Genomic DNA, 19,820 nt, shown 5'->3' on the forward strand with positions numbered 1-19,820 from the left:
ATATGGATTTCTTAGGAGACAGGTAAAGAGGTCTCATATTCCCATCTCTTCAAGAATTCTCCAGTTTTTTTGTGAGCCACACAGTCAAAGGCTTTGGCATAGTCAATGAAATAGAAGTAGATGTTTTTTTGGAATTCCCTTGCTTTTCATATGATCCCTACTTTCTTCAATTTAAGCCTGAATTTTGCAATAAGGAACTGATGATCTGAGCCACAATCAGCTCCAAGGCTTGTTTTTACTGACTGTAAAGAGCTTCTCCATTTTCTGCTATAAAAATTATGATCAATCTGACTTCAGTATTGATCAATCTGACTTCATCCCATTTGGGATGTCCATGTGTAGAGTCATCTTTGTTACTGGAAAAGGGTGTTTGCTATGACCAGTGTTTTCTATTGAGAAAACTCTGTTAGCCTTTGTCCTGCTTCATTTTGTACTCCAAGGCCAAACTTGCCTGTTACTCCAGGTATCTCTTGACTTCCTGCTTTTGCATTCCAAATCCCCATGAAGAAAAGGACATTTTTTATGGTATTAGTTCTAGAAGGTCTTTTAGGTCTTCATAGAACATTCAATTTCAGCTTCTTTGGCATCAGTGACTGGGTATAGACTCGGATTACTGTGATATTGAATGGTTTGTCTTGGAAACTGACAGATCATTCTGTCATTTTAGAGATTGCCCCCACATACTGCATTTTGGGCTCTGTTGACTATGAAGGCTACTCCATTTTTTCTATGGGATTCTTGTGCACAATAGTAGATATAATGATATTCTGAATTAAATTTTCCCATACCTGTCCATGTTAGTTCACTGATTCTTTTTTTTTTTTTTTAGACTAGTCAAGTGCAGTAGTGAGAAGGGGGGGAGAGTAGAACGAGGAGTTTGATCTGTAACTGACTGTGAACAATCAATTGAGACAACTCACTACCTTCGGACCAGCCAGTTCACTGATTCTTAAGATGTTGATATTCACTCCTGACATCTCCTGCTTGACCACATTCAATTTACCTTGATTCATGGGCCTAACAATCCAGGTTCCTATGTAATATTGTTCCTTACAGCATTGGGGTTCATTTTTATCATGAGACACATCCACAACTGACTGTCATTTTTGCTTTGGCCCAACCGCTTCTTCCTTTCAGTAGCTATTAGTAATTGCCCTCCACTCTTCCCCAGTGGCATATTGGACACCCTCCAACCTGGGGGGGAGTCATCTTCTAGTGTCATATCTTTTTGCCTTTTTTGCTGTTCATGGGGTTCTCACAGCAAGAATATAGGAATTGTTTTCCATTCCCTCCTCCAGTGGACCATGTTTTGTCAGAACTCTCTTCTATGACCCATCTATTTTGGATGGCTCTGCATGGCATGGCTCATAGTATCAGTGAATTATGCAAGCCCCTTTGCCATGACAAGGCTGTGATCCAAGAAAGGGGCTTTCAGGTATATTATGGAAAAGGCCAACATCTGCATCTAAAGTTAAATATTTAACCCTTACTTAAAGGTTTAGAAATGTCAACTTCAAGGTAGAGAGTTACTGTGTCAATATCTATTTATTGATTAATTATCCAAGATATTCTCTCACCAATTGTACATGGACATGAGAATTATTTATTGTTTTATTTTGAACTTCTGGAGTGAATCATTTATTCTCACAGGGAGCTTTATAATAGAAAGATATTTAAGCTGATGATCTCTGCATCTATTGACTTTCCTTTGATAATGGGGCCCACACTCATGTTAGTCTATGTGAACCTCACAACTAAAATTTATTCCCATTAGGGGACATCTTAAGTAGTGTCTAATATTCTGAGATCCTTGTGATGCTACTCTTTGCATGTTGTTGTTTTCTCTGTTCTGTGTCAGTTTTGGAAGCTGAGTAAATTTGGTGCTGGGTAAGTGTAATTGTGTTTCATTCATTTGATTGATAATCTAATTCCAAAACACATTGCTGGAGTCTACAGCTTTACTATTTGCCTTTTGGTCATCTTAACACATAATCTGTTTTCTCATCTTTCAGCACAACCCACCAAATTAGAATCTTCTCTGAAATCCAAACATTGAGTTATTACATCAGGTTCCCAAAGTGGTAATTAATATGTTTTCTTTGGTATTACTTGTCTTGTATGTTCGAAATAACATCCTATTCAATAATCATCTGTTTGTGTATTTTTTAAAAGAGAGAGACATTATTCAAAAGTATCATCATAAACCAGACTTGACAAAAATTTGTTTGCCTGAATCAATCAATAATCATTAGAATCATGTGAGTAGGCAGTTTGTGCTTGTTTTGTAATCATTAATTTTTTAAATTACAAAACTTAATATAAAGCACTGTAGCTATTAATATTACAAAATAGCAAGTTGATGTGTATAATTAATTAATTATATATAATTAATTAATTAATATACACAATTAATGCTATAGTGACTGGAAAGTGATAGGTCTGTGCTATTGAGGGTACTTTTCAGGCTATCAAAAAATTATGACTCTCAAGCAGATATAAAAATGAACATACGTTAAACACTATATTTTAATTCATTCAGTGAGGAAACCAGGTATCTGTTAAAACTTCTTCAAAATAGAACCTGAAGGGACACAAACAGATTGAGAGATAGATCATGTTCTTAGATAGGAAGAATTAATATTGTCAAAATGACTATACTATGCAAAGTAATCTACAGACTCAGCGCAATCCCTATGAAATTATCAATGGCATTTTTCATAGTATTAGAACAAAATATTTTACATTTGCTATGGAAACACAAAAGACTCTGAATAGTGAAATCAACCTTGAGAAAGAAAAATGAAGCTGGAGAAACCAAGCTCTCTGATTTCAGACAATGCTACAAAGCTGCAGACATCCAAACAGTATGGTACTGGAACAAAAACAGAAATGTAGATCAATGGAACTGGATTGAAAGCCCAGAGATAAACCTATGCACATATGGTCACCCCAGATGTGAAAAAAGAGGCAAGAATATACAGTGAAGTAAAGATTGCTTCTTCAATAAATGGTGCTGGGAAAACTAGACAGCTTCATGTACGAGTAAAAATTAGAACTGCTTCACACTATACATAAAAATAAACTCACAATGGATTAAAGACCTAAATTCAAGGCCAGACACTATAAAAGTCTTAGGGGAAAATATAGTCATGACACTCTTTGACATACATTGTGGCAATATTTCTTTTATGTTGTATTTTTTTTAACTTTTTATTTTGTACTGGGGTATAGCCGATAACCGTGTTCTGATAGTTTCAGGTGAACAGCAAAGGGACTCAGCCATACATATACATGTATCCATTGTCCCCCAAACTCCCCTGCCATACCGGCTCCCACATAACAATGACCAGAATTCCATATGCTATACAATAGTTTCTCAGCAAGACTTTTTTGATCTACCTCCTAGAATGATGAAAATAAAAACAAAAATAAATAAATGAGATTGAATTAAACTTCAAAGCTTTTACATAGTAAAGGAAACAGTAAACACACAAAAAAGACAACCCTTAGAAAGACAGAATATATTTGCAAATGAAGCAACTGACAAGGGATTAATCTCTATAATATATAATAGCACATGCAGCTCAATATCAAAAAAACACAAAACCCAATCAAAAAATAGGCAACAGATCTAAATAGACACTTCTCCAAAGAAGAGATACGGATGGCCAAAAAGCACATGAAAAGATGTTCAACATCATTAATTATTAGAGAAATGCAAATCAAAACTATAATGAGATATCATTTCAGAGCAGTCAGAATAGCCATAATAATAATAATAATAAATCTACTAACAATAAATGCTGGACAGGATGTGGAAAAAAGGGGGCCCTCATACACTGTTGGTAGAAATGTAAATTGGTGCAACCATGATGGAGAACTGTATGCAGATTCTTTTAAAAACTAAAAATAGAGTTATTGTATGATCTAGCAATTTTACTCCTGGGCATATATCCAAAGAAAACAATAATTAAAAAAAAATATGTACTCCAATATTCACAGCAGCAGTACTTAGCATAGCCAGGATGTGGAAGCAACCTAAATTTCCATTAGCAGAGGAATGCATAAAGATGATGTGGTATAGATATAGATATAGATATAGATATACACACACACACACAATGAAATACTACTCAGCCATACAGGAACAAAACAATGCATTTGCAGTGACGTGGGTGGACCTAGAGATTGTCATACTGAGTGAAGTAAGTCAGAAAGTGAAAGCCAAATATCATATGATATAGCTTATATGTGGAATCTAAAAAATATTATAAATGAACCTACATTTACAAAAGAGTAATACAGCCACACAAGTAGGAAACAAATTTATGGTTACCAAAGGGGAAAGAAGGGAGATGGATAAATTGGAAGATTGGCCTTGACATATACATACTACTATATATAAAACATTTAACTAATAGGAACTTTCTATGTAGCACAGGGAGCTCTTAAGTGACATATATTGGATAGGAATTTGAAAAAAAGTGCATATACGTATATGTATAATTGATTCACTTTGCTGTACACCCAAAACTAATACAGCACTGTAAATCAACTATACTACAAGCCTTTGATTGTGTGGATCACAATAAACTGTGGAAAATTCTGAAAGAGACGGGAATACCAGACCACCTGACCTGCCTCTTGAGAAATCTGTATGCAGGTCAGAAGCAACAGTTAGAACTGGACATGGAACAACAGACTGGTTCTAAATAGGAAAAGGAGTTAGTCAAGGCTGTATATTGTCACCCTGCTTATTTAACTTATATGCAGAGTACATCATGAGAAATGCTGGACTGGAAGAAACACAAACTGGAATCAAGATTGCAGGGAGAAATATCAATAACCTCAGATATGCAGATGACACCACCCTTATGGCAGAAAGTGAAGAGGAACTAAAAAGCCTCTTGATGAAAGTGAAAGAGGAGAGTGAAAAAGTTGGCTAAAACTCAACATTCAGAAAATGAAGATCATGGCATCCGGTCCCATCACTTCATGGCAAATAGATGGGGAAACAGTGGAAACAGTTGTAGACTTTATGTTTTTGGGCTCCAAAATCACTGCAGATGGTGACTGCAGCCATGAAATTAAAAGATGCTTACTCCTTGGAAGGAAAGTTATGACCAACCTAGATAGCATATTCAAAAGCAGAGACATTACTTTGCCAACAAAGGTCCGTCTAGTTAAGGCTATGGTTTTTCCACTGGTCATGTATGGATGTGAGAGTTGGACTGTGAAGAAGGCTGAGCGCCTAAGAATTGATGCTTTTGAACTATGGTGTTGGAGAAGACTCCTGAGAGTCCCTTGGACTGCAAGGAGATCCAACCAGTCCATTCTGAAGGAGATCAGCCCTGGGATTTCTTTGGAAGGAATGATGCTAAAGCTGAAACTCCAGTACTTTGGCCACCTCAAGCGAAGAGTTGACTCATTGGAAAAGACTCTGATGCTGGGAGGGATTGGGGGCAGGAGGAGAAGGGGACGACAGAGGATGAGATGGCTGGATGGCATCATTGACTCGATGGATGTGAGTCTGGGTGAACTCCGGGAGTTGGTGATAGACAGAGAGGCCTGGCGTGCTACAATTCATGGGGTTGCAAAGAGTCGGACACAACTGAGTGACTGAACTGACTGACTGACTGACAATAAAAATTAATTAAAAATTAGTTAGAAGTAAACATTTATTGAAAAAAATGTGAATAAATATATAAGTGAATGGATGGCTTAAGGGAAAAAAAGAGAAAGAGGGAGCCCAAAGGACCAGTATAATAATAAGAGCTCAAAGACAATGAACAGTATGGGGTGTGCTTAATGTCGGCAATCATAGTTGTGAAACATTTTAAAGACCATTAAAGTCTAGATACAAGTAACCTAGAGAATTACACAGATGACCTAGAGAGATCTAGGCAGCATACATGTTTTAAAATTACACTTTTTTTTCTATAGTGACAGGAAACACAAGGTGAAGATAAACTTGTCTACTCTTCTAATCACAAGAACAATTTGCTGGGTGACATGTCTGTAGGTATATAGAGATAGATGGATGAGCCAATTAAAGAATATTAGATGATATGGTTAAAGCAACAATAACAAGAATTATAATCAGAAGTGAGACTACATAAAAATAAGATATCAGGATTAATTATAATCAGAAGTGAGACTACATTAAAAATAAGATATCAGGATTTTGAAGCTTAATCATCTGGTATTTTAAATTATATGAGATGTGTGAAGTGCTGATTATGATTATTTTAACCAGAACATACAAATTTACATGACACACATATGTATTTATATAATTTTTTTAGCTACTGTTATTATTAATATTATCAAATCAACTAAAATAAAGGAGGTTTTGATTAATAGAGGTGATTTAGGTAAGAGCACTATGGGAAAGGGAAGATCTGAAAGGGGTGGTCCCTGAGGGAATTCAGACCTTTGAGGGTGAGTGAAAGAGAATATGCAGAAAATGGGATGGCGCCTGAAGAATCTGACCCACTTTTAGCTCTCCTTGACTAAGCCTTATGTGATATCCTGGTCCCTTAGGCAGGCTATGCTAATTTTAGAGAAAGACAGAGCTGAACTCCCCTCCTTCCAGACTCAGTAGATGTGAGCATTTTTCTTAAGAGCAAAGGGTCTTGGCCACTTTGTGCTGGGCTTCAACTTTTATTGTTTCTCTTTCTTGCTGAAATATTAGGATGTGAGTCTACAGTTCAAGTAAAAGGTGAAGGTTAATGCGAGCTTAGTTTGTGAATTTCTACCTTCTAGTTTTACACTGATGAAGCATCAGGAAGGCGCTTCATTCTGCATTCTCTGCCAGTGTTTCCCTCACACACAACTCAGGATCATGAGCTCTTTGGTGGGTGTTTGGGTGTCTTTCCAAAAGCATTTTCCTTGTTAACCTAAGTACTAGAGCTCAGACATGGTTACCCTGAAAAACATTTATAGATGGATGACCAAATAATGTGCTGTACAAGCCAAGATCATTGTGAATAAGAAGGAATAATCTGTGACCGCCTCAGGCAAGAGGAACATATGGTCACCATGCAACATATCCCCACATTCCCTCAGGGTAAAGCCCAGATTCCTTCATGTGGCTTATAGAGCCTGTGTTTGTCTCCAGGCTTATCTCTTTCATGATTTTGGATGTTTTCTATCATTAGACAACCAAACCCAAACTTTCACATACTTCTCAGCCCTTCTACCAAGAGTGTGCTACCTCTTACCTCTGTTCACACAAACAACACATAGTTGGGCTAGTCAGCTCTCAATTCACTTCTTAAGAATTGGATATATTTTTAATCCTTGTTCCCCTTAGCAAGGTGCTTTTCCCCTCTAGCTCTTTCAATATTTATTAAATGATTTTTTTTCCTGTTTGATGTTCACTGAGCTTTCTTGTATGGAGGTTCCTTGAAGACCTAAAAATAGAGCTACCAGTAATCTTACTCCTAAATATATCTCTGAAGAAAGCTGTATTTTGAAAGAATGCATGCAGCCCTATATTCACTGAGGCACTATTTAAAGAGCCAGGACATGGAAGCAACCTAAATATCCATGAGGAGAGAAATGATAAAGATGATATTCTGCCTATGTATAGTGGAATACTACTCAGCCATTAAAAAAAAAAAAACAAAATAATGTCATTTGGAGTGACAGGGTGGACCTAGATATTGTCATACTGAGTGAATGAAGTAAAACAGAGTAAGCCAAATATTATGTGATATCTCTTATATTAGAATCTAAAAAAATAGTACAATGAACTGATTTACAAAATAAAAGTAGACTCACAGATATTAGAAACAAGGTTGCTGAGAGAGAAAGAAAGGAGAAGGATAAATTGGGAGATTGGGCTTGACATATATACACTATTATATATAGACTAGTTAACTGATAAGAATGTACTGTAAAGCACAGGGAATGTTACCAAATGGTCTGTAATGACCTATACAGTAAAAGAATCTAAAAAAGAGTGGATATACATGTACGTATAACTGAATCACTTTGCTGCACAGCACAAACCAACACAACACTGTAAATCAACTATACTCCAATAAAAATTAATTTAAAAATTAGTTATAAGTAAACATTCCTTGAACTAAAACTGAATACATATACATAAGTACATGGATTCCTTAAGCAAAAAAAAAAAAAAAGAAAGAGAGAGAGAGAGAATTCAAAGGACCAATATAATGAAAAATATCCAGTACCATGTGTAAAATAGACAGCTAGTGGGCAACTGCTGTATAACACTGGGAGCTCAGCTTTATGGTGCCCTGTGATGACATCGAGGGGGTGGGATGGGGTGTTCAGAGGGAGACTCAAGATGGAGGAGATAGGCGTATACATATAGTTGATTCACTTCGTTGTGTAGCAGAAATTAACATAGCATTGTGAACCAATTATACTGCAGTTTTTTAAAAAGTTAAAAAAATAAGCCCTCAAGATGATGAACAGTTAATGCAGGCAATGTGCAGTTGAAGAACATTTCAAAGACCATAAAAGACTAGATCCAAATAACCTTGAGAAATATACAGATTACTTAGAAAGAACTCCTAAGCAACTTACCGTTTTTTATTAAAGTACATTTTTTTTCTGTAGCAAAAAGAAGGAAAAAATGTAGATAAAATTTTCTATTCTTCAAACCACAAGAACAATTCTCCAGGTGAATTATGTCTGTAGGTATATAAGGATGGATGGATGAGCCAGTTAAAGAGCTTAGAGGATATGGTTAAAGCAACAATAGTAAAAATTAGCAGTGAGGGTGGAACTACATTAAAAATAAGGTATCAGAGTTTTGAGGTTTGTTGTTGTTTAGTGGCCAAGTTGTGTCTAACTCTTTAAGACCCCATGGACTGTAGTCCACCAGGCTCCTCTGTATGTAGGATTTCCCAGCAAGAATACTGGAGGGGTTTACCACTTTCTTCTCCAGGGGATATTCCCAACCCAAGGATTGAACCTGCATACCCTGCCTTGACAGGCAGATTCTTTACCACTGAGCCACCAACAGAGATCCCATTTGAGGCTTAATCATCTGCTATTTAAAAGGATATGAGATGTGTTAAGTGATGATTATGATTATTTAATAAGAGTATAACAGTTTTCCTGACACATGTATGTGTTTGGTCAATTTTAACTTTTAGTTACTGTTATTAATGTTATAACAGATCAAATCAGCAATTCTAAAAGAAAGGAGGTTTTGATTAAGTGAGGTGATTTAGGTAACAACACTGTGGGAAAGGGAAGCTCTGAAAGGGGTGGTCCCTGGGGGAATCCATACCTTTGAAGGTGAGTCAAAGAGGAGGTGCAGAAAAATGGATGTTGGGCACCTGAAGAATCTGAACCACTTTTAGGTCTCCCTGACTAAGCCCTAGGTGCTATCCTGGTCCCTTTGGCAGCCTATGCTAATTTTAGAGAAAGACGTAGAGCTGACCCCTCCTCCTTCCAGACTCAGTAGTAGACCAAATAGATTTTTTCCTCAGGGTAAGGGCTGTTGGCCACTTTGCTTTGTGTTGGGCTTCAATTTTTATTGTTTTTCCTTCTTGCTGAAATATTAGAGTGTGAGTCTATAGTTCAAGCTGAAGTTCAAGGTGCATGGATCAGGAAGCTTAGTTTGTGAATTTCTACCTTCTGGATTTAAGTTTATGAAGGAAAAGGAAGCCGCCTCATATTGCATCTTCTGCCAGAGTTCCCCTTACACACAACTCAGGGTCATCAGATCTTCTGAGTGTTTTGGTGTCTTTCTAATACCTCTTCCCTGTAAGACTAATGACTAGAGGTCAGACGTGGTTACCCTGAAAAACTTTCATAGATGGATGATCTAATAATTTACTGCACAAACCAAGATCATTTTAAATAAAGAGGGGAATAATCTGTGACTGCCTCAGGCAAGAGGATCATACGGTTACCTTATGTAGCATGTACCATGTTCCCACATCCCTCAGAGTAAAGCCTGGATTCCTAAATGAGGTTTATGGAGCCTGTCTCTGTCTCCAGCCTTATCTTCCAGTGTTCTTTTCTGCTCTCAAGCATTAGGCAACCATATCCAATTTTTCACATACCTCTTCGTTTTTCTGCCAAGAAGGTGCTACCTTTTACCTCTCTGCATACATATAAAGTGGAATAACTATTCAGCTCTTCAGTTCACTTCTGAAGAAAAGTCTGATATAATTCTAATCCGTCTTCCCCTTTGGAAGGTGTGTTACCCTTTGGCTTCTTTGAGTATTTATTTTTAAAATAGATTTCTTGGTATATTTCCTGCTTGGTGTTCACTGAGGTTCCTGTATGTGTGTTTTTGTGTCTGTTCATTTTGGAAAATTCTCAGCCATTCACATATTTCTTTTGCCTTTTTTTTTTTTTCTCTTTGTATTCCCATTGGACATGTGTTCTAACTTTCGGAATTATTCCACATGTCTTAGACATTCTATTTCATTTTTTAATTTCTTTTTTGTCTTTGAATTTTATTTTGGGAACTTTTTATTTTACAATATTTTCAAACTTATTGATTCTTATTTTGGTTATGTTCACTCTGCTAATGTACCTGAAACCATTTGGTGTCCTTTTGTGGGGCTCCAAAGAGCTCCCAGTACCTCAGTGCTTTATGTCTCAGCTGTGATAGATAAGAAGTGACTTATGAGAATAGGACTTTTGTGAGGCTAAAAAGCAGGTGGGTGAGAGGATGCTGAACCTTGAGAAGTTTCTGAGCTACAGTTTTAGAATCAAAGGAAAAGTGACCAGAGGAAGAAGACCTTCTTTGTCATTCTTGAGTAGACCTCATGTTTCCATCATCAGCTCCTCCTCCATGTTGAGCAGGGGAGTTTTCTTGTCCCTGTGTGGTCAAGTTAGGTCCACAAATTATTATTTTTTTATGTGTGCAAAGAGTATGTCCTAGGGATCATTAACTTACTGAGATCACTGGGCAGGATGTGGGTCTCATGCCACCATTGTTTTATTGTTTGGGGGCATGTTTTGTGCTTCTCTTGCATGGTTTTGTTGCTAAGCAAGCCTGCTTGTCTTTGTGGTTAAGCTAACCTGCTTTCTTGAGTAGTCATTAACTCACAGGCATCTCCCATATTTTTTCTATTGACAATCCCCTAGTGGGATTAACTACTTAATCACATACTTTGTTTCTTTGTCCCTTTCAAGCCCATCAAAGCAGTCTTTGTTTCTCTTACACTGTTGTTGATTTCTTGAATTTCCTTTGGATTCTCTCTTGGTGTTTCTATTTCTCTGTTTATATCATACCCATCTGTTCTTACATATTGCCTACTCTTCCATCAAAGGCTAATATATTGCTCATAGTTGTTTCAAATTCCCTAATTGATATTTCTAAAATCAGTATCATATCTGAGTCAGATTCTGATGCTTGTCTTATCTCTTTAAAATGTAGTTTTTCTTTTTGTGGATCTGAGTCTGTCTCTGAGTGTGACTTTTAAAGAAATTTCTTAGCCTTTCCTTCTTTTTCCCTTTGTACTTCACATGAGATAGGATGATCAGAAAGAGGTGGGGTTGGCAAATCTAATTGCTCTTTCCCCAGGTGAGATAAGGCTTTTTCACTGAAAACCAAAGCCTTTGTTTTGAAGAGGCATCTGGGAACATTTAAAATGTTTTCTTTTTTTCTCTCCTCATTCAAGACATGAAGGAAATTTTTTTCCCCATTGTTCACTGTGGCACCTCTCTAGTGGAGTTCCTGGATGTAGCACCCAAGAAAGTGTTGGGAACCTCTTATCTCTGGGTCCCCATGGGGATTTTAACTCTCAATCTTCTTCACACTGAGGTGGCTTAGATGGTAAAGAAGCTGCCTGCAGTGCAGGAGACCTGGTTCAATCCCTGGGTTGGGAAGATCCCCTGGAAAAGGAAATGGCTACCCAGTCCAGTATTCTTGCCTGAAGAATCCCATCGACAGATGAAGCCTGGCAGGCTACAGTCCATGAGGTTGCAAAGGGACACGACTGAGCCACTAACACTTTTTCCACACTGGGCATCCAACCACTTGCAGAAATTATTGTCGAAGTCTTTCTGTCACTTCCTGGTTTTGGTGTCTTCTACTTCAGGTAATCTGACCTTGGCTGTGATTCTTTGTATATGCCTATGTCTCCAGATATGGGGAGTTTCTTTGCCCTGTGACCTCAATCCTCTGATGAAGCAAAGGAGAAAGCTATTGATTTTGTAATTATTTGGAATTTATCTTTTTATGAAGATAGTGTGATGACTTCCAAGTTCTTTGCATGTTGAAGCTTACACTAAAATATTTTTGTTAAGATTCCATATTGATAAATTGGTTAAGTTTCTGAATGTATCTTTCAAGTTGCTGTGGAAGCTTTTGAAGATGTGGTTCTTGATCACCACTTGCACTGGAACTTGGGCAAGGGTGGGCCATGACTGAATGAGTTCCTTCTTGAGTGGTGAACTGGTGACTCTTGGACCTAGGACTTAAGTGGACCAAGATGGAGAACCCACTTCATACATGAGAAATCCATGTCCTTCCCAGAGCAGAGACTGGGAGCCTGAAGCCAATCTTAATGACCCAGATAACCACGATGCTGTGATCACTCACCTAGAGCCAGACATCCCAGAATGCAAAGTCAAGTGGGCCTTAGGAAGCATCACTGTGAAGAAAGCTGGTGGAGATGATAGAATTCCAGCTGAGGTATTTCAAATCCTAAAAGATGATGCTATTAAAGTGTTGCACTCAACACACCAGCAAATTTGGGAAACTCAGCAGTGGCCACAGGACTGGAAAAGGTCAGGTTCATTCCAACCCCCAAAAAAGTCAGTGCCAAAGAATGTTCACTGCACAGCTGCACTCATTTCACATGTTAGCAAAGCAATGCTCAAAATTTTCCAAGTTAGTCTTCAATAGTACGAGAACCAAGAACATCTAGATGTTAAAGCTGGGTATAGAAAAGGCAGAGGAACCAGAGATCAAATTGCCAACATCCATTGGATCATAGAAAAAGCAAGAGAATTCCAGAAAAATATCTACTTCTACTTCATTGACTATGCTAAAGCCTTTGAATGTGTGGATCACAATAAACTATAGAAAATTCTTCAAGAGATGGGAATACCAGACCACCTGACCTGCCTCCTGAGAAATCTGTATGCAGCTCAAGAAGCAACAGTTAGAACTGTATGCGGAACAATGGACTGGTTCCAAACTGGGAAAAGTGTATGTCAAGGCTGCCTATTGTCACCCTGCTTATTTAACTTCTATGCAGAGTATATCATGCGAAATGCCAGGCTGGATGAAGCACAAGCTGGAATCAAGACTGAGAACCCCAATTTCCTGTAAACTTGTAAAATGAATTTTTGAAGGTTATTCTGAGTTATAAAAATATTCCTTACCAAAAGAAAACGATTTCCTAAAGGAAATCAGTCCTGAATATTCACTGGAAGAACTGATGCTGAAGCTGAAGCTTCAGTACTTTGGCCACCTGATGTGAACAACGGACTCATTGGAAAAGACCCTGGTGATGGGAACCATTGAAGCAAGCTCTGGGAGTTGGTGATGGACACAGAAACCTGGCATGCTATAGTCCATGGGGCTGCAAAGAGTCAGACACGACAGAGCGACTGAACTGAACTGAACCGAACCACTGTATCTTCTATGTGTTTACATAACCTATAGAATATTTTGGTATTTTTTAGTGTCTTTTTCTACTAATTCTGATATTTGTGCTAGGCTGTTCAGTTTTGATTCATTAACTCCATTGTTCATTATAGAGTTTCTTTCTGCATATTTACATGATGGACTATTTTTATTTGTTGCCAGAAATTGTAAATCTTACCTTTCTGTGTGCTGGATATTTTTGTTTTAAATAATCTAATCCATTCAGATCTTGCTTTTAAGATTTGTTAAAGCCAGAAAAGTGCCACAGACAACTCTTCCAAGGCAGTAAGCTAGGGCAATCATATTTCTCACCTTTTAAAATTACTCTCCTTTTTTTGATGCTCAATGTCTTGCAAACTGTTGTTTCATATATTTTCAAATTGGCTGGGGTGTGAGTTATGAGAGAGAGTAGATCTGTCCTATTAATATATTTTGGCCGAAAACCAAGTAGAATTTAAATGTTTTTAAAATATATATTCTAATTTGTGAAACTATAATATTTATATTTTATTCAGCGATCTTACTAAATTTACATTTCCATAGATATATTCTTCTGGATCTTATGTGAGTATTAATGCATCACCTGGGGAGGGGGAAAGCTTTCTTTCTTGTTTTCAAACTTGATGCTTGTCAGCAAGTTCAATGAAAGATTATTTTATCACTCAATGGTTTCATTTAATCATTGTACAAGTACACTGTGTCTTTTTGTGTTCTTTTTTTTAATAGATAAGCTAGATTCTGCATTTGATAAGTTGTTACTTTTCTGTTTAGTGGATTTTAGTGGAGGCAAAGAAGAGTTGAATCACAATCCATTGAGGTAAAATGGTCAAAGTTTCAACTGTTCTTCTTAATGATTAATTCATTCATCCAAATCTTATATAGTTTCTTTTTACACTCTGTATTCTAGGTCGGAAATAAACAGCTGTGAAAAGCTAAAAAAAAGAGTTCAGTGAACACTCAAGTTAGGAAGTAGAAAGGAAATTGTCACCCAGGAGATAGACTTTCAGGAACCTCTGAGCACTGTTCTGCCTGTTAGAAAACAAAGGCACAGTTACATACATTTTTGAGACAAAGGATTGTGCATCAACATGACATGCTGATATTTTACATAAAGTTCACCAAGGATAGATAGTGAAAGTTAGCAGGTACAAAGCGTGTAGCAAGTCACCACGACTGCCTACAGAGTTGGGAAAGAATGGTGGTTACAAGAAGAGGTTACTTGCTAGTATCTGCAGAAAGGAAAAAGAAATGACCTTTGTGGTCAGCAGGTACCCCCGTCTTTGAGGAGTTCTGGTTAACGTGTAAAGCAGATGCACACTGCACAAGAGGGTGGGAAGGAGGAGGCCCGGATGGACACACAGAGATTTTTAATTATTTCTTGTCCTGTCTTGTGGGATTCCCTTGTAACTCAGTTGGTAAAGAAACTGCATGCCATACAGGAGACCTGAGTTTGATCCCTGGGTCAGGAAGATCCCCTGGAAAAGAAAATGGCAACCCACTCCAGTATTCTTGCCTGGGAAATCCTATGGACAGAGGAGCCTGGCAGGCTATAGTCCACATGTCACATCTCATATTACTTTTCCTTGAGTTATTTCACTGGATATGTCTTTCAGTTTAAAAAAAAAAAGTGAGAATAGATATCCTTGCTTCAAACACTTTCTGGTTCTACCTTGCCTGCTGCACTTCTCTCTGAAATTCTTTTGGTTTTTCTGAAGAAGTTTTCTTAATATTTCTTGTGAATCTACTGGTGACAGAGTCTTAGTTTTGTCTTTATTTTACTTCCTTTAAGGATATATATTTTTTTCACATGTAGAATGCTTTGTTGAAAGCTCCATTTTTCTTTAATCTTCAATACTTTTCAGGTATTGTTTTCTAGTGTCTGTTGCTTGGAGTGTAATATCACCCACACTTTTTCCTGTTGTTCCCCCACCCCCATTGGTTTCCTTTAACATTAGTGTTAGTTTCTATCACTGTGTAATAAGTTACCACAAACTTAATGGATTAAGACAACGAAAATATTTCAAAATTTTGTGAGTCTTGAATGGTATGGATGGTTCAGGCTTCAGGGTTTTTATTGCGTGAATCAAGGACTTGGTGACAGCTATAAACATTTCTGACCTTGGAGTCTTCTTCCAAGCTCTTTTAGGTTGTTGTCAGAGTTTGGATGTTTATGGTTGTAGAACTTAGATGCCCATTTTCTGGCAGGCTGTTGACTGGGAGCCCCTCAACCTTTAGAGTCTACCCACTTTCTTGACATTTGAACCCCTACATATTCAGGTCAGTAAATGAAATTTTGTGGTCAACTGATTTGGAGCTTTAATTACATCCGCAAAATTCCTTCATAGCAATTCTTACATTGGTGTTGAATTGAGTAATTAGGATAAGATGTTTGTCCACAAGTAAGCAAAAACCTTGTGTAGCCATCTTAGGATTCTAATTATAAGAATTTTGTCTTCATCTTTGATTTTCAGCAGTTACAATTATGATGTGCCTATATGTGGCTTCATTTGTATTTATACTGTCATCAATTCACAGAGCTATTTGCTTTGTGGGATCATGTCTTTTATGAATTTTAGAAATTTTTTATCCAACATCTGTTCCAGTACACTTCTTCCCTATTTTCATTTCCTGTCCTCTTGGAAATCTTATCAAACATATATTAGACCATTCATGCCTAATTTATGGTGGAATATCTTCAAGTTTGTATTTTCTTAGCTCATTCATCTAATCCTTTATTGCAGACAATGTATTTCTAAATTCTGGAATAACTTTATAATCTTTGGATTTACAGATGATGAATTCAACACTTTTATACATTTTTCCATTTTATATAATTTCTGAACATATTTACAATATTTATTTTAGCATCTTTTTGCTCTCATTATTAATTCCAACACCAGAGTTGTGTGTGAGTCTGCTTTACTGCATTGTGTGTGTGTGTGTGTACTATAACTATGTTTAATACAATCTTTGAATGAAGTAGTTTTTTCTTTTTTTTTTAAACTATTTTTATTTTTTTTAAATTTTATTTTATTTTTAAACTTTACATAATTGTATTAGTTTTGCCAAATATCAAAATGAATCCGCCACAGGGTACACCCATACCTATATTTGTAACAAGTGTGAGCACTGATTAGTTCAAACCAAATAGGAATTAATTTAAATTGTGGTTCTGTAGCATCACGACTGAGCGACTTCACTTTATTTTTTCACTTTCGTGCATTGGAGAAGGAAATGGCAACCCACTCCAGTGTTCTTGCCTGGAGAATCCCAGGGATGGGGGAGCCTGGTGGGCTGCCGTCTATGGGGTCACACAGAGTCGGACATGACTGAAGTGACTTAGCAGCAGCATCATTAATTAATTTTGATTCACATCTGATTTTTACAGTTTTGAGACTAAACTCTGTCTCATGTACTCAGCAGACATCTCCTTCTAGCAGAAATTTGTGGCATATTAGCACTAGAAGGATTGGGAAATATTTCTCTGCTTTCAATCTGCTTACAAGCCTCCCTCATCACCACACCTATGAGGGAAAAAAGTCATCAACCAAAGAAAACTATTTCTGCATTTGAAGCTCTTCCATATCTCAATCAAGCATATAAATTAATTTTTTAATCAAGAGTCTTTTTTAAATATAAGATCTTAGTTTTCAAAATACAGAAGTTAGGAATAATTTGTAATTTTTTCTATTTTCTAACTGCATATTCCATTATTTAGAAATTAAGAGAAAAAGAGCTAGCCATGAAGAAGAAGGGCAGGGCCAATGAAGTTCCAGAGAAGATGGAGAAGGATGAGTGTGCAAAATTAGACTGATATTTCAAATGTTGTTTTCCATTATGCTTTTCCACATGTTGGATTGTTCATGTTTAGTTTATTTGCAGCCATCTTATCCTCTTCCACCTATTTGGTTCTAATCCTCAACTATTTTAGAATAATGATCTTTACTCCTTTCAGTATGATGCTTAAATAGATAATAAAGCAGGCTTGTAGTAAGAAATTATGGTATGGGAATAATACAGCAATTAAAGTATGAGTAATAACTTCTGTTACAAAGTGAAAGGAGAAATAGCAGAGACCTCAAATAAATTATTCGATGACAAAATTACCAAAAATATTCTTAAGGAAAATGAAAACCAGAATGATACTTCAAAAAAGCTCCACAAAGGAATGGACAAACGTCAGGCTTTGCTCAGTTTTCTTACCACTTTTCCTAATATTGAGTTAACATATATAAGACAGGCAAATATTTCCCTAATGAATACATACTTTTTGCATTATCACTCAACTACAAAAGTTGAAAATTTGCACCACTAATATAAATAAACAACAACAACAACAAACACTTTATAAATGTTTCTGAACTGGATAAACAAATTTTGGAACTTGCTCAAAAATACCAGGTTCCTATCTTCTTGTCTAAGACCTAGTTAACCAAAGTGGATTTTAATTTTGTAATGATCTGTGACAAAGGCATTAGCCATGAGCATGACTAAATGTTACCTGATAGACTTTTTAAATTAAGTTCTTCACAGTAATCTTTCCAATATACTGATAGGAGAAACAGACTTTATAGTTGCTCTTGTGCTCTGGTTAGACTCATAATAAGATTTATTGTGTTGAAGCAATGATGGTGTCATAGGATGAAAGAGCTTCTGGCCACATTTTAAATACTTTGCTACTCTGAGTGCATATTTTATGTGACCTATTGTGAACTGTCACATCAATTCATGGCATCACTGACTCGATGGACATGAGTTTGAGCAAGCTCCAGGAGTTGGTGATGGACAGGGAAGCCTGGCATGCTGCAGTCCATGTGGTTGCAGTCGGACATGACTGGACTGGACTTAACTGAATTGTGAATTGTGTTTCAGGTAGAGTGTGTAACTGTTGAGCCAGTTACTACAGTCAGTTAATCTTGGAACTGAATATTATGTAAATATTGATAAAAATGATCATATTACTTGAAAGAGTGTTTCATCTACGTTTGTCCTATTACTTAGCATTTTAGTATATAAAAGGTCACATTATATCATCACTATACTGAGGTTGTGGAAAGAATATCATGCTCTGGTACAAAGCTCTGTGCTTTGGACTGGCTTGTATTATCTTTGCTTATTATATTTATACACTGATGCCAGAAAACACTGAAGAACCCTGGAAAGTAGGGATTTTGGATACTGCTATGAAAATGATTTCACTTATAGTAAATTTTTTCCCCAGGGAATTGGGATTCCTTGTTACAAGCACATGTAAACTTTCTTTTAATTAGTGTTTTGAAAGAGACTTTGGTTTTCTTTTAGGACAAATCAGCTGAATATTATTAATCTGTTTAATTTAATAAATCATTATCAAATCTAATTATTTGTACATAACACAGGGAGATCAATTTCTTGCTGATAAGATGTGCTGAGTTGTCATTTCCGATTCTTTGAGACCTGCCAGGATCCTCTGTCCATGGGGATTCTCCAGGCGAGAATACTGGAGTGGGTAGCCATGCTCTCCTCCAGGGGACCTTCCCAACCCAGGGATCAAACCCAGGTCTCTGGCATTGCAGGCGATTATTTACTGGCTGAGCTACCAGGGAAGCCTGCTGATAAAACAAATACAAAATATATTGGGACACAAATAAAAGAAATGTTATTATTTAAGTTGGAAATTAGGAGGATTTTATTTGATTTATTTATTTGCTTTTCCTTTTTTTTAAAATTTATTTTATTTAACTTTACAATATTGTATTGGTTTTGCCATATATCAAAATGAATCTGCCACAGGTATACATGTGTTCCCCATCCTGAACCCTCCTCCCTCCTCCCTCCCCATACCATCCCTCTGGGTCATCCCAGTGCACCAGCCCCAAGCATCCAGTATCGTGCATCGAACCTGGACTGGCGACTCATTTCATATATGATATTATACATATTTCAATGCCATTCTCCCAAATCATCCCACCCTCTTCCTCTCCCACAGAGTCCAAAAGACTGTTCTATACATCAGTGTCTCTTTTGCTGTCTCGTATACAGGGTTAACGTTACCATCTTTCTAAATTCCATATATATGCGTTAGTATACTATATTGGTGTTTTTCTTTCTGGCTTACTTCACTCTGTATAATAGGCTCCAGTTTCATCCACCTCATTAGAACTGATTCAAATGTATTCTTTTTAATGGCTGAGTAATACTCCATTGTGTATATGTACCACAGCTTGCTTATCCATTC

This window comes from Bos grunniens, chromosome 1 (assembly GCF_055505025.1).
Source record: "Bos grunniens cultivar Pamir isolate PY7600 chromosome 1, Bosgru_T2T1.0, whole genome shotgun sequence".
NCBI classification, from domain to species: domain Eukaryota; kingdom Metazoa; phylum Chordata; class Mammalia; order Artiodactyla; family Bovidae; genus Bos; species Bos grunniens.